A 13,024-nucleotide genomic window follows, 5' to 3' on the forward strand; every position below is an offset into this window, starting at 1 on the left:
GGTTATTTTTTTAAATGTCTACTTAAATAATAATATAGAGATATATAATATCAAAGTAGTTCAATACAAAAACTTATAAAAGTTGAAAATTATATATGCATATATAAGAAGATTTGTATAGCTAAAACTTAAATCAGTTTTAGTTGATGTTATTGTCATTTATCGTTCATATGAGGATTACCCAAAGAGACGGAGACGTTACATTGTGGATCTCTCACTAACTAGTTATACATTTCAGACTAAATTTGTCAAGCCGATATTTGGTAAAAATTTATGCTGATTAAGCTGAAATCGCAATAATCTTCTTTTATATGTTCTTACAATTACGCTATTTCATGCTTATCATGGGCTCATTACTCAATATTCATGTCATGGAAATGGCAATGTGCATCTTTATTATGCATAATGTAATAGAGCACGCCCAAAAATAACATGGCAATATATATATATATATATATATATATATATATATCTACCCTTTTATATATATAATGCACATTTTAGTGGATCCCATCCAATTTATCTACCCTTGGTCTTTTTTTGTTCAGCGCCACAGCCACTCAGATATATATACTGATATAGTGGAAGTTTAAAAAAAAAATAGAATAATAATCTGTTAATCCTAAAAATATCCGGAAAATTATGATAATGACAAGATTATTCGTTTAGTTTGAGAATTCTTAAATAAATCAAGCCTTTTAAAATCGTTGAGATCTCCGTAAATCTATCAAAAACAAAAAAGAAAAAGATAAAAGCTCAATTATATTAATCAATCAAAAACTAAGTACAACTCAAGCCTAAACGGCTTATTTATAATAAATCCAAAATAAATTATTTAAATAATTAAATAAATTATCAAGATATTTGAGATATTTCTGCATCATATACCACAACATTTTCAACTTCTGGTGAGTTCTGAAATTGTCCACCATCAACAAAGTGCATTTGCGACCTTTGTAGTCACATTGGATAAATAAGTTCCCAGCCCCTTTTGTTAACTATATATCACCCGTCGATAGTTACATGGTGTCAAGCTAAAATGCCCTATCTTTGTGTTTTTAGATGCACCTTGTTGTTCTATAGAGTACCCACAAACCACGGCATATGAAAATTAGCCCATAACCACATTACGTTTAAATCACTATTACGACCAGTCCTTGGGATCTCTAATATAATATTTGTCTAAACATGATAAATATAACGAGTATTTTTCTATAATAAGTTTTAATAATTAACTAACTGCGTGTAGGAATTAAAGGACAACAACGTTCATGAACTTACTGTACGTAAAAATATAAAACAGTATTTTAGAAAAATAGAACTTCAGTTATCTCAGAGAGAAAAAAAAAAAGGCGTTTTCTGTTTTCTGCCTCTTCTGTGACTCTCTCCTGTTGGGTTATTGGTTAAAAAGAAAATGGAAGTTGTTCTTCGATGTGTACAAGAAAGGTTGAATAAAACGTGTTCGTCTGAGTCAGATCCATTTCAAATTTTAGGTCACTAGTGTACCAAGCTTAGTTGGCATTTATTGTCCGATAATTATATATTGCCACGAATTTTGAAATTGATATTGTATTGATATCTATTGAATCTTTATTCTCTTGAACTTTTTTTCTGTTCTCAAAAACATTTTTTTCGTTAGTGCGAAAATTAATAGTTGTAAGAATCATATTTGATGAGATCCGAAGATCCGAACTTTGTTCAGAACATTTTGATCACTTATAATCATTGAAGACCACCATTTTTATTCTAAATTCTCAGTACTCCAAATTGTTGCGCTGTATGACATGATAAGAACATATATAATAATATAAATGGCAGATTTCTAGAGAGATCCAAAGAAATATTCAATTCCACTCAAATTTTTTCTTCAAATATATATACATCACACATTTGCACCTACAATATTCTATTGCATTACAGCAAATACCATATTATTGAGATATTAAAACCAAAGATTGTATAAAACTGATGTATCATGTGGAATTCAAAAATGCTATTAGCTGTAATGGTATCAGTGGAATCTATTCTACGAAAATCATCTGCACCTACTAATTAACCTAATTTCCTTCGGATCCATTTGTGTTGTTGGTTCTTGTTACAAAAAGAGGTTTTTGTTGGTTTCTTGTTCTTTTTGGTGTCTCTTGCGGTTGAAAACCTCTCTGGAAATTAAGAACGCCTTAAAGAGCATTGTAGTAGTACCAACATCCTTGACACTTACAAATCTTGTTCCCTTGGGAATCTGTGTCTAATGGAAGCGAAGAGATCAAATATTTGGCTCAATGCCCTCACAGTCACCCTCCTTAAGAGATCAAAGAACCATTTTTCTGATGATCGTTTGTCTTCTACACTTTCCATATTAGATAAATTTCTGAAAGATCCTCTATATATATATATATCGGTCAATCATAATGGGAAACGTAAATCCTAGACTTATAGAGGATCTTTCATAAAGTCATATCTCGCATAAGTCTTTATTCAAGCGATCGAGGAATTAGCGCACCTCATGCAAATGCAACATACAGTATATCTCAGAACGGAATGAATATATGTTATCAACTTTAAACTATTTTGTTAGAAATATAGACTATGTTATTAATTTTAGTATATAGTATGCACTATTATATTGCATTACATGGCGCAGCGTAAGCGTAACGATTTCGATGTTCGTTGATTCAGAGAATGACCGAACAGCGAAGAAGCTTGAAACTCGTTGATTCGAGAGAATATCCGAGAAACAAGAGAGATAGATGCTTTAAAAGCTCTGAATAATTCAATATAACAACTGCCGTTCTTTCTACATAACGAAAGCTATTTATAATAGCGTAAAAGCAATGTAAAACCCTAACCAAATACGAAAAGGAAATAAAGCTAAAGAGTCTTAAAGCCCAAGTAAAGAGCAAAAACCGAAAACAATAATTAGAATCCAACCGAGTTAAGGGTAAAATAGAGTTTGAAGAGATAAATGATTAAGATGCGCTGCATCAGGTCCCTCCGGGTTGGAGAAGATTCGCCTCTGAATCTGGAACGTCATTGTCACCATGATACTTGGAAAGGAACTTGACGTTGAAAACATCGGCAGTCTTGATGTGAGGAGGAAGCTTCAACTTGTACGCATTGTCGTTTATACGCTGAAGCACTTCAACAGGACCAATCTTCCGCGATCGAAGCTTGCTATAATCCTGCGCAGGCATGCGATCTTTTGTTAAGACCACCCAGACCAAGTCACCCGGTTGAAAGATAACCTCACGACGCTTGCCATCTGCTCGACGCTTGTACTTTTGAGACGACAAGGTAAGCTGATCGTGAGCTTGCCGATGAGTGTCCTGTAACGCCTCCACAAAGTCCACAGCACGCCCATGAAAACGCCGCTTATTAGTAGCAGTAGTCAAGTCAAGAGGACCACGCGGCAGCAAACTGTAAACAACCTCAAAAGGGCTGAACCCCAAGCTTCTATTAGTCGCACGATTGTGCGCAAACTCAGCCTGACACAAACGAGATTCCCACGAACGGATGTTATCACCCACGAGGCATCGCAGCATGTTGCCCAATGCGCGATTAGTCACCTCTGTCTGCCCGTCCGTCTGAGGATGATACGCAGTACTCATGTCAAGGCGCGTATGTAGCAGCTTCCACAAAGAACGCCAGAAGTGACTCAAGAAACGAGTGTCACGGTCAGAAACAATCGAAGTAGGCAACCCATGTATACGATAAACCTCCTGAAAGAACAGAGCAGCCACCTTTACTGCATCGGTCGTACGCTTACACGGAACAAAGTGAGCCATCTTTGAAAAGCGATCAACGACCACAAAAATAGAATCATTACCACGCTGAGATCGCGGCAAACCCAAAACAAAGTCCATGCTCAAGTCTGTCCAAGGCTGGGTTGGAATGGGAAGAGGAAGATATAAGCCCGCATTAGAAGCTTGCCCCTTTGCCACCTGACAAGCCCGACACCGTTCCACGAATCGTTCGACATCCCGACGAAGTGATGGCCAATAATAAGCAGCTGCAACCAGTTGTAGCATCCGATCCCTACCAACATGACCCTCACTATGCAACTCCTCAATGACACGCAGTCGTAAACTGCAATCCGGAATGCACAACCGAACCCCGTGGAAGAGAAAGCCATCGGTATAAGTAAAATCTGCACGAGCACCAGCTTTTACCGACTCAAAAATCTTACCAAAGTATGGGTCCGATGGGTACAGATCCGCAAAAGTGGCAAACCCAGGCACCGAGGTATGCATCGCGGTCAATAAAGAACGTCTCCGGCTAAGAGAATCAGCAACCCTGTTTAACTTCCCTGCCTTATGTCCAATAGAAAAGGTGAACTGCTGCAAGAAGGCAATCCACGAAGCGTGACGGAAAGACACTTTTGCCTGACTGTCCAAATGCTTTAATGCATCATGATCGGTAAATAGAATGAAATCACGATGCACTAAATAGTGACGCCAGTGCTTAATAGCTTGAACCACTGCATAAAATTCGACGTCGTATGTACTATAACGACACCGCGCACCCGAAAGCTTCTCACTAAAGAAAGCTACAGGGCGCGAATTCTGGCTGAGCACCGCACCAATCCCAAGCTTAGACGCGTCACAATGCAGCTCAAAAGTTACCGAAAAGTCCGGAAGTACTAGAACCGGAGCAGAAGTGAGCTTTTCCTTGATAAGCGAAAATGCTTCGCTAGCTTCCTGTGTCCAAATGAACTTATCGGACTTCATGCAATCAGTCAAAGGAGCCATGATAGTGCTAAAATGCGACACAAATCGGCGATAGAACGAGGACAGACCATGAAAAGAACGAACTTCCGAGACAGATTTGGGTGTAGGCCATGAACGAACCGCAGCAACCTTACTGTCATCCATTGCTAAACCTTCAGCCGACACCACATACCCCAAAAACAGCACACGATCAACGCCCCATTCACATTTTTGTGAAGCCACAAACAAGGACTCTTGGCGAAGAACAAGAAGAACCTCACGCAGGTGAGCAAGGTGATCGTGAATTGACGAACTGAAGACAAGAATATCGTCAAAATACACCACAACGAATCTGCCAATAAACGCACGTAACGCCTGGTTCATCACTCTCATGAAAGTGCTAGGAGCATTAGACAAACCAAATGACATAACCAACCATTCAAACAATCCTTCCCTGGTCTTGAAAGCTGTCTTCCACTCATCTCCAGGACGAATTCGAATCTGATGGTATCCACTCTTCAAATCCAGTTTAGAGAACACTGTTGCAATTCCAATCTGATCAAGTAAATCGTCCAGACGCGGAATAGGAAAACGATAACGCACTGTAATTTTGTTAATCGCTCGACTATCAACACACATACGCCAGGAACCGTCTTTCTTGGGAATTAACAATGTTGGAACCGCGCAGGGACTAAGACTTTCACGCACATGTCCCTTAGCCACCAAAGCTTCCACTTGACATCGCAATTCCTCGTGTTCCTGCGGACTCATACGATAATAAGGACGATTCGGTAAAGAAGCACCAGGTACCAAATCAATGTGGTGTTGAATGTCCCTAAGCGGAGGCAGGCCATTAGGTAAATCAGCTGGAAGAATGTCCTCAAATTCCTTAAGCAAATCGGCAATCTGCGGCATGACCACATGTGTCGTACTCGGCGCAACAGACGATGACAAAAGGACCACTGCAAAACCTGCTTCCTTAAATTCGGACTCAAACGACGCTTGGGAGCAAAACAGCACACTCGACGATCCGTGGGATTCATCGGGAAGCAGCTGTTCAGGAACACGACGAGGCGGAGCAGGCGTAACCAATGGGGTCGGTGAGAGCACAATGCGACGATTGTCAAAGATGAACGAGTAAGTATTACTCCTGCCATTATGAACGACATCACGATCATACTGCCATGGACGTCCCAACAACAAGTGACCAACATCCATGGGCACAATATCACAGAAGATCTTATCTTTGTAACAAGACCCAATAGAAAAAGACACCAAAGCTCTCTGTGAAATGCGAATTTCTGTATCCTCATTCAGCCACGTCATCTTGTAAGGGGATGGATGAGCTTCCTTTCGCAAATTCAGCTTCCGGCAGGCCTCTTCAGAAACCACATTACGAAAGCTCCCGGAATCAATCACAAAACGACAAATCTTTCTTTTAATCGTGCATGTGGACTGAAAGATATTAGTGCGAAGCCAAGGCTCCTCACTAGCCATGGGCGAAAGGCACACGCGAATGACCAACATATGACCCTGATCACCCGAACTATGTTCCACCGGTAATTCATCATCTGCTTGCTCAAGCTCTTCTTCTTGATCTTTGTCCCACTGAACCTCATCAATCAACAATCCTCGACGCGTCTTCTTTGGGCAAGCCGTTTACAAATGGCCTTGTTCCCCACAAGTGTAACAGCGCAGCATGTTAGGACGCGACGAACGTCGCAAAGCTTGTCCTTCACCCGCTGTTTCTGCTGTTAAAGTACCCCGAGCCTGAGAAGATTCACCGAGCTCTTTCCCAGCTGTAGTCGCTTGACCGGTCTCATTGTTCGGGTTCCCAAATGCTCGATTACGTCCCATAGAAGACCAACTCGTATTCGTCTTGAACTGTTGCTCAAACCCAAGAGCTCAGCGTTTTGCCTCAGCTAGTGAAGTTGGATCAAATTGCATCATTGCGTTCTGAATATGTGGCTTCAAGCCTCCGATGAAGCGCGAAACAAGCTGAACTTCACTATCAAAAATCTCGTTACGGGTGATCAACAAGAAAAATTCATCCGCGTACTCCTCCACACTCCGTGAACCTTGACGCAAGTTTTGTAACCTTGTGTACTGATTCACACTGGATGTTGATGAGTGGAGATTTTGACTCATTCTAACTTGTGTTTACTGATTGTTTTAGGAGTTTTTGGAGTCTTTTCAGGAAGTTTCAGGTGACTTAGAGGCCTTATCAAAGTATTGGAGTGTTTAGGAGGCATTGGAGCAAAAGGAGATGAATTTGAGCAATAAGGAGCTATTTCACACGTTTTTGGAGAAATCATCCCCGGAGCACCTGCTCCCGGTTTGGACCCTTCGTGGAGCACCTGCTCCAGACGAGAGTAAAATAAGGAAATCGACTTTTACCTAATTTTAGGAGGAGAAAGAGAATAAAAAGTCCACAGCCGCCTGTGTTTTAGAATCACGTTTTTCTACAGACTTTCTACGTTTTTCTTTTTACAATTTCCTGAACCATAGAGTTTTTACTTGTAAGCTTTTGGGATAAGAAATCTGCTACACTTTGAGAAGAATTCTGAACCCTATTATCTCTTCTGCGATTTTAATTCATGAATTCCTTTCCATCTGTTTCTGTGTTTCTTTTCTCCATGTCTGAGTAGATCTCTTAGCTAGATTAAAGCGTTCAAAGGATTTCATGAGTTAAAGGATTAGATGCAAATAGGGCTTGATATCTATTGTCTTCACCATTGTTAGACTTAATGCTTAGGTTGAATTGATCACTCAATCTGCGATTTTAGGTTAATCTATTCATCAAAAGTGTAATAGGTTGCTAGAATAAACATTGGTGAGCGATTTGTCCTTAGCCAACGACAGTTGAAGTTAAGGCAAATCGTGAACAGATCACACCTGCTAGCTAATGCTTGTCTGCAATTTTCTAGGTTCAAACGACAGTTTAGGATTTAGGTTGTTAGACAAAGTTATCGAGATCACGACAGTGGATCGATAAGCTTTTCTGTTTGAGTTCGAGACTTGCGTTACACTTGTGTCCTGAATAGTCATTTGGTTCTTATCTCTGAAATCCCTGCGAATTGCTTTGGTCTAGTGCTTGTTTTAATTTGAATTTAAATCATTGTTTGCCATTCTGTTTACTTTTTAGTTTTCAAAACAAACCATCTTTCGTCTTAGCTTTAATTCAATCCTCACAAATTCATAGAGTAACACTGGTCCTCTGGATTTCGAATCCTTTATATTACAACTACATCACTGTTCTATTGCAGTAGAAACTAGGAGTATATCTAGTGAGAATCAAATTTTGGCGCCGTTGCGACGGGGACCAATTCGTTACCTTTGATTTTTGGTTTGAAATTCAGACTAAGGCTTTACTAATTTTTCTCTCTTGTTCTCTTGTTTGCGTGTGTTTCAGGTGTATGTCAAACATATCCACAAGGAGCAACTGCACCGATCTTGTTTCTTTATCGAACACCGATCTAGCAAGAGTCGAGCGAGAAAACAGACGTCAAAGGCCTATTCAAGCCAACATGGGCGATCAAGGCAACAATGGCAACATGGCTGTCGAGGTTCAACAGCTTCGACAACAATTGGAGCAGCTGCAAAAGGCGCAGCAAGACAGGGAGCAGCCACAGCCTACTATTGGAGACAAGGACAGTCCGCACGCTTACTATCACAACAGGGCTGCGATTGCTCCTCCAACCATTCAGAGGCAAGACTTTGAGATCAAACCTCAGCTGATCTCATTGGTGAAGCAGCACCTCTTTCATGGGCTTCCTGCTGAGATTCCGATGGACCACATCAAGAATTTTGAGGAGATTTGCAGCACGACTGGATCAAATGGGATACCAGCCGATTTCTTGAAGTGCAAGCTTTTTCCATTCTCACTTGCGGACAAAGGTTTGCGCTGGCTGAAGTCATTACCACCTGGGTCATTGACTACATGGGAAGAGTGCAGATCAGCATTTTTGGACCATTTCTACACTAAGGCCAAAACTGCAGCTCTGAAGAACAAGATCTCGTCGTTTAAACAGCAACCTGGTGAAGCTTTCTGCGAAGCTTAGGAGAGGTACAAGGAGTACCGAAGAGAGTGCCCTCACCATGGGTTCTCTGATGAGCAGATCCTGTCAACCTTTTATGATGGTGTCAACTGGGATTACAGGAATGCTTTGAATGCAGCTAGCAATGGCGATTTCATGACTAAGTCCAAAGAAGCTGCTTATGAGTTGATTGAGAACTTAGCTGCAAGCTCCAGCAACAAATCCCAAGAGTATGACAGGTCTAGCAAAGCAGTTCATAGTGTGGAGTTGAGCAAAATCGATGAGCTTACAGCAAAGGTGAATCTGCTGTTGAGAGAGAACCAGAGATCTGTGCATTTTGCTGATGAGGTTGGTGATGCACCTCTTGCTCAAGAGTTTGTAGATGCAGAGAATAATGATCAGATGGAGGTAAATTTCGTGAATGGACAAGGGTATGTGCAGAATCGCAGTTTCAACAACTTCAGAAGCCACCCGAATTTATCCTACAGAAGCAACAATGTTGAGAACCCTCAGGATCAGGTCTATCCGCAGCAAGGAGTGCAGAATCAGTCAGGATTTCAGAAGAACTTCTCCAGCAACTTCCAAGGAAAGCAGTTCATCACCAATCAGAATCGATTTCAAGGTGGAAATCAGCAGAAGTTGCCTTTCACAAGTCTACAGCCTTCTTCGAGTTCCTCAAATAACTCGCAGGATGAACTGAAAAACTTGATGCAACAGCTGCTGGTTAATCAGCAAAAGTCTTCCATGGAGATTAATGCCAAAGTGGACACCATGTACAATGATTTGAATGGCAAGTATGAGGCTGTGTGGACTCATGTGAAGAAGCTGGATGTTCAGGTAGCTCAGACTGTAGAAGCTGTGAAGAGATCACCTGGAACTCTCCCTGGAAAAGGTGAAAACCCCAGGAATGAGTTTGTGAATGCTATTGAGCTTAGAAGTGGGAAGACTCTACATGCTCCACCAACAAGCTCTGTCTCAGAAAAGAGGAAGGAAAAGGACGTGGAGCACCTGCTCCAAGAAGAGGAACCAGCTCATGACGTAAAAAAGACGAAGGAGCACTCTTCCTCCATCGGAGCACCTGCTCCAAAATCTGGAGCACCTGCTCCAGACGTAGATTTGACGATGGAGCATCCTGAGTCAACGAGGGAGCACCTGCTCCAGCCACCTGCTCCAGCAAACATTCCTGCAAGAGTTTACACGCCTAAGGTACCTTACCCAGTTCCACCAAAGAAGTCTCGCAAGGACTTAGAGGATGCAAAGTGCAGGGAGATGCTGAAGGATTTGACTGTAAAACTCCCTCTAGCTGATGCTGTTCAGATGATACCAGCCCTTAAAAGATACATGAAGGGGTTAGTGTCTGGGAAAGCTGTTGAGGAAGAGAGTGTCATGATGGTTTCGAAGGAGTGCAGTGCTGTGCTTCAGAACAAAGTGCTGAAGAAGAGAAGTGATCCAGGAAGGTTTGTTCTCTCAGTTAGGATTGGGAATGTACTTTTTGCAAGGTCTCTCTGCGATCTAGGTTCAAGTGTGAATCTGATGCCTTACTCTGTAGCCAAGCGATTGGGTTACACCAGATTCAAACCGACGAAAATCTCGCTGGTATTTGCTGATAGATCAACCAAATTCCCTGTTGGTATACTTGAGGATCTGCATGTTCAGATAGGTGATACACTCATTCCAGCAGATTTTGTGGTTCTGGAGCTTGATGAAGAACCCAAGGATCCTTTGATATTGGGTCGATCCTTCTTATGCACAGCTGGTGCAATCATAGATGTGAAAGAAGGAGTGATAGATCTCCAGCTGGGAGATATGGTGGTGCGATTTGAGATGAATAAACTCTTCAAGAAACCAATGCTGGACGGACAGACATTTGTCATAGATGATGGTTCAGGCATTGCTGAAGAGGTTGCTGAAGAGGTTTTGGCCATCGATCCTCTCGAAGTTGCACTCACCAAAGCTGAAGGAGAACATGGGTATTTGAGTGAAGAAGCTGATGGGTTTGCAAAAATGCTGAATGCAAGCACGAGGATGCAAAGGCTGGTGGCATACATGAGCTTAGAAGGCAAGGAGAGCTCACCTGCAGAAAAAGCCGACGGAGCACCTGCTCTAAATCCTGGAGCACCTGCTCCCGACGGCTTGATTGATGGACCTTGGAGCGAATTAAGAGCTCCGAAGCTTGAGCTCAAACCCCTTCCTGTGGGGCTCAGGTACGCGTTTCTAGGACCCAATTCGACATTCCCTGTGATAGTGAACTCTTAATTGAACAATGTAGAGATTGCCTTGCTTCTTTGTGAAATTAGAAAGTATAGGAAAGCTATAGGATATTCACTAGATGATATTCCAGGGGTTTCTCCTGATCTTTGCATGCATAGAATACATCTAGAAGATGAATCAATGACTTCTGTAGAACATCAGAGGAGGTTAAACCCGAATCTACAAGATGTTGTAAAGAAAGAGATAATGAAACTTCTAGAAGCTGGTGTGATCTATGCAATTTCAGATAGTAATTGGGTTAGTCCGGTTCATGTAGTTCCTAAGAAAGGTGGCATCACTGTCATAAAAAATAATAGGAATGAATTGATACCAACTAGAACTGTTACTGGGCATCGAATGTGCGTAGATTACAGGAAATTGAATGCTGCAACTCGCAAAGATCATTTTCCTTTACCATTTATCGATCAGATGCTTGAACGCTTGGCTAACCATCCTTATTACTGTTTCTTAGATGGTTATTCAGGTTTCTTTCAGATCCCAATCCACCCGGATGCCCAGGAGAAGACGACATTCACATGTCCTTATGGCACCTTTGCATATCGCAGAATGCCATTTGGCTTGTGTAATGCTCCAGCAACATTCCAACGCTGCATGATGTCGATTTTCACTGACCTGATTGAAGACATAATGGAAGTTTTCATGGACGATTTTTCTGTCTATGGAAGCTCCTTTTCTGTTTGTTTGTCTAATCTGTGCAGGGTCTTGCAGCGGTGTGAGGAGAAGAATCTGGTGCTTAACTGGGAGAAATGTCATTTCATGGTAAGAGATGGGATCGTGCTGGGACACAAAATCTCAGAGAAAGGGATCGAGGTGGACAGGGCAAAGATCGAGGTGATGATGAGTCTGCAGCCACCAACATCAGTCAAGGGGGTTCGCAGTTTTCTGGGCCACGCAGGTTTTTACAGACGCTTCATCAAAGATTTCTCGAAGATTGCCAGGCCCCTGACGCAGCTGCTGTGCAAGGATGTGAAATTCGAGTTTGATGATGCATGTTTGGAGGCATTTCACAGGATAAAAGGAGCTTTGGTCAGCGCTCCTATTGTCCAGCCACCAGATTGGGAACTACCTTTTGAGGTCATGACCGATGCTAGCGATTATGCAGTGGGAGCAGTGCTGGGACAGAGGAAAGAAAAGAGGCTCCACGTCATCTATTATGCTAGCCGAACACTCGACGAGGCTCAGTGCAGATATGCCACAACTGAAAAGGAGCTTCTTGCAGTGGTTTATGCTTTTGAGAAGTTCAGGTCTTACCTTGTTGGGTCGAAAGTTGTTGTTCACACAGACCATGCAGCTCTGAAATACCTGTTGACGAAGAAGGACGCCAAGCCAAGGCTCCTTCGATGGATCTTTTTGCTGCAAGAGTTTGATTTGGAGATTAAAGATAAAAAAGGGATTGATAATGGTGTTGCAGACCACTTGTCGAGGCTGAAGATAGATGATGACATTCCACTAAATGACAGCCTTCCTGATGAACAAGTTTACGCCATAGAAGTTTCTGGGTTCGACGAGCACCTGCTCCCCACCGGAGCACCTGCTCTGACGAGTTTTTGCAACCAAGTTGACATAGATCGGCATTCTGGTTTCCCATGGTTTGGAGAGATTGCAAATTACCTTGCTGCAGAGCAGGAACCTGCAGGTTTTGTGGGAAACAAAAAGAAGAAGTTTCTAAAGGATGTGAGGCACTACTTTTGGGATGAGCCTTATTTATACAGGCATTGCTCTGATGGAATCTTCAGAAGATGTGTAGCTGACGAGGAGATACCAGGAGTGTTGTTTCATTGCCATGGATCCTCTTATGCAGGTCACTTATTTATACAGGCATTGCTCTGTTTCTGTGTTTCTTTTCTCCATGTCTGAGTAGATCTCTTAGCTAGATTAAAGTGTTCAAAGGATTTCATGAGTTAAAAGATTAGATGCAAATAGGGCTTGATATCTATTGTCTTCACCATTGTTAGACTTAATGCTTAGGTTGAATTGATCACTCAATCTGCGATTTAGGTTAATCTATTTATA

The 13,024-nt window shown here is 41.8% G+C and overlaps 1 non-coding gene across 1 annotated transcript; it reads right to left on the bottom strand.

The window, feature by feature from the left end:
• Positions 1-8,701: 8,701 nt before the first annotated feature.
• On the bottom strand, positions 8,702-8,808 carry LOC112090205. Its single transcript, XR_002901548.1, has one exon. It is a non-coding gene; the product is annotated as a small nucleolar RNA R71 (small nucleolar RNA).
• Positions 8,809-13,024: the final 4,216 nt, after the last annotated feature.

Source organism: Eutrema salsugineum, unplaced genomic scaffold (genome assembly GCF_000478725.1).
Source record: "Eutrema salsugineum unplaced genomic scaffold, Eutsalg1_0 scaffold_101, whole genome shotgun sequence".
In the NCBI taxonomy this organism is placed as follows: Eukaryota; Viridiplantae; Streptophyta; class Magnoliopsida; order Brassicales; family Brassicaceae; genus Eutrema; species Eutrema salsugineum.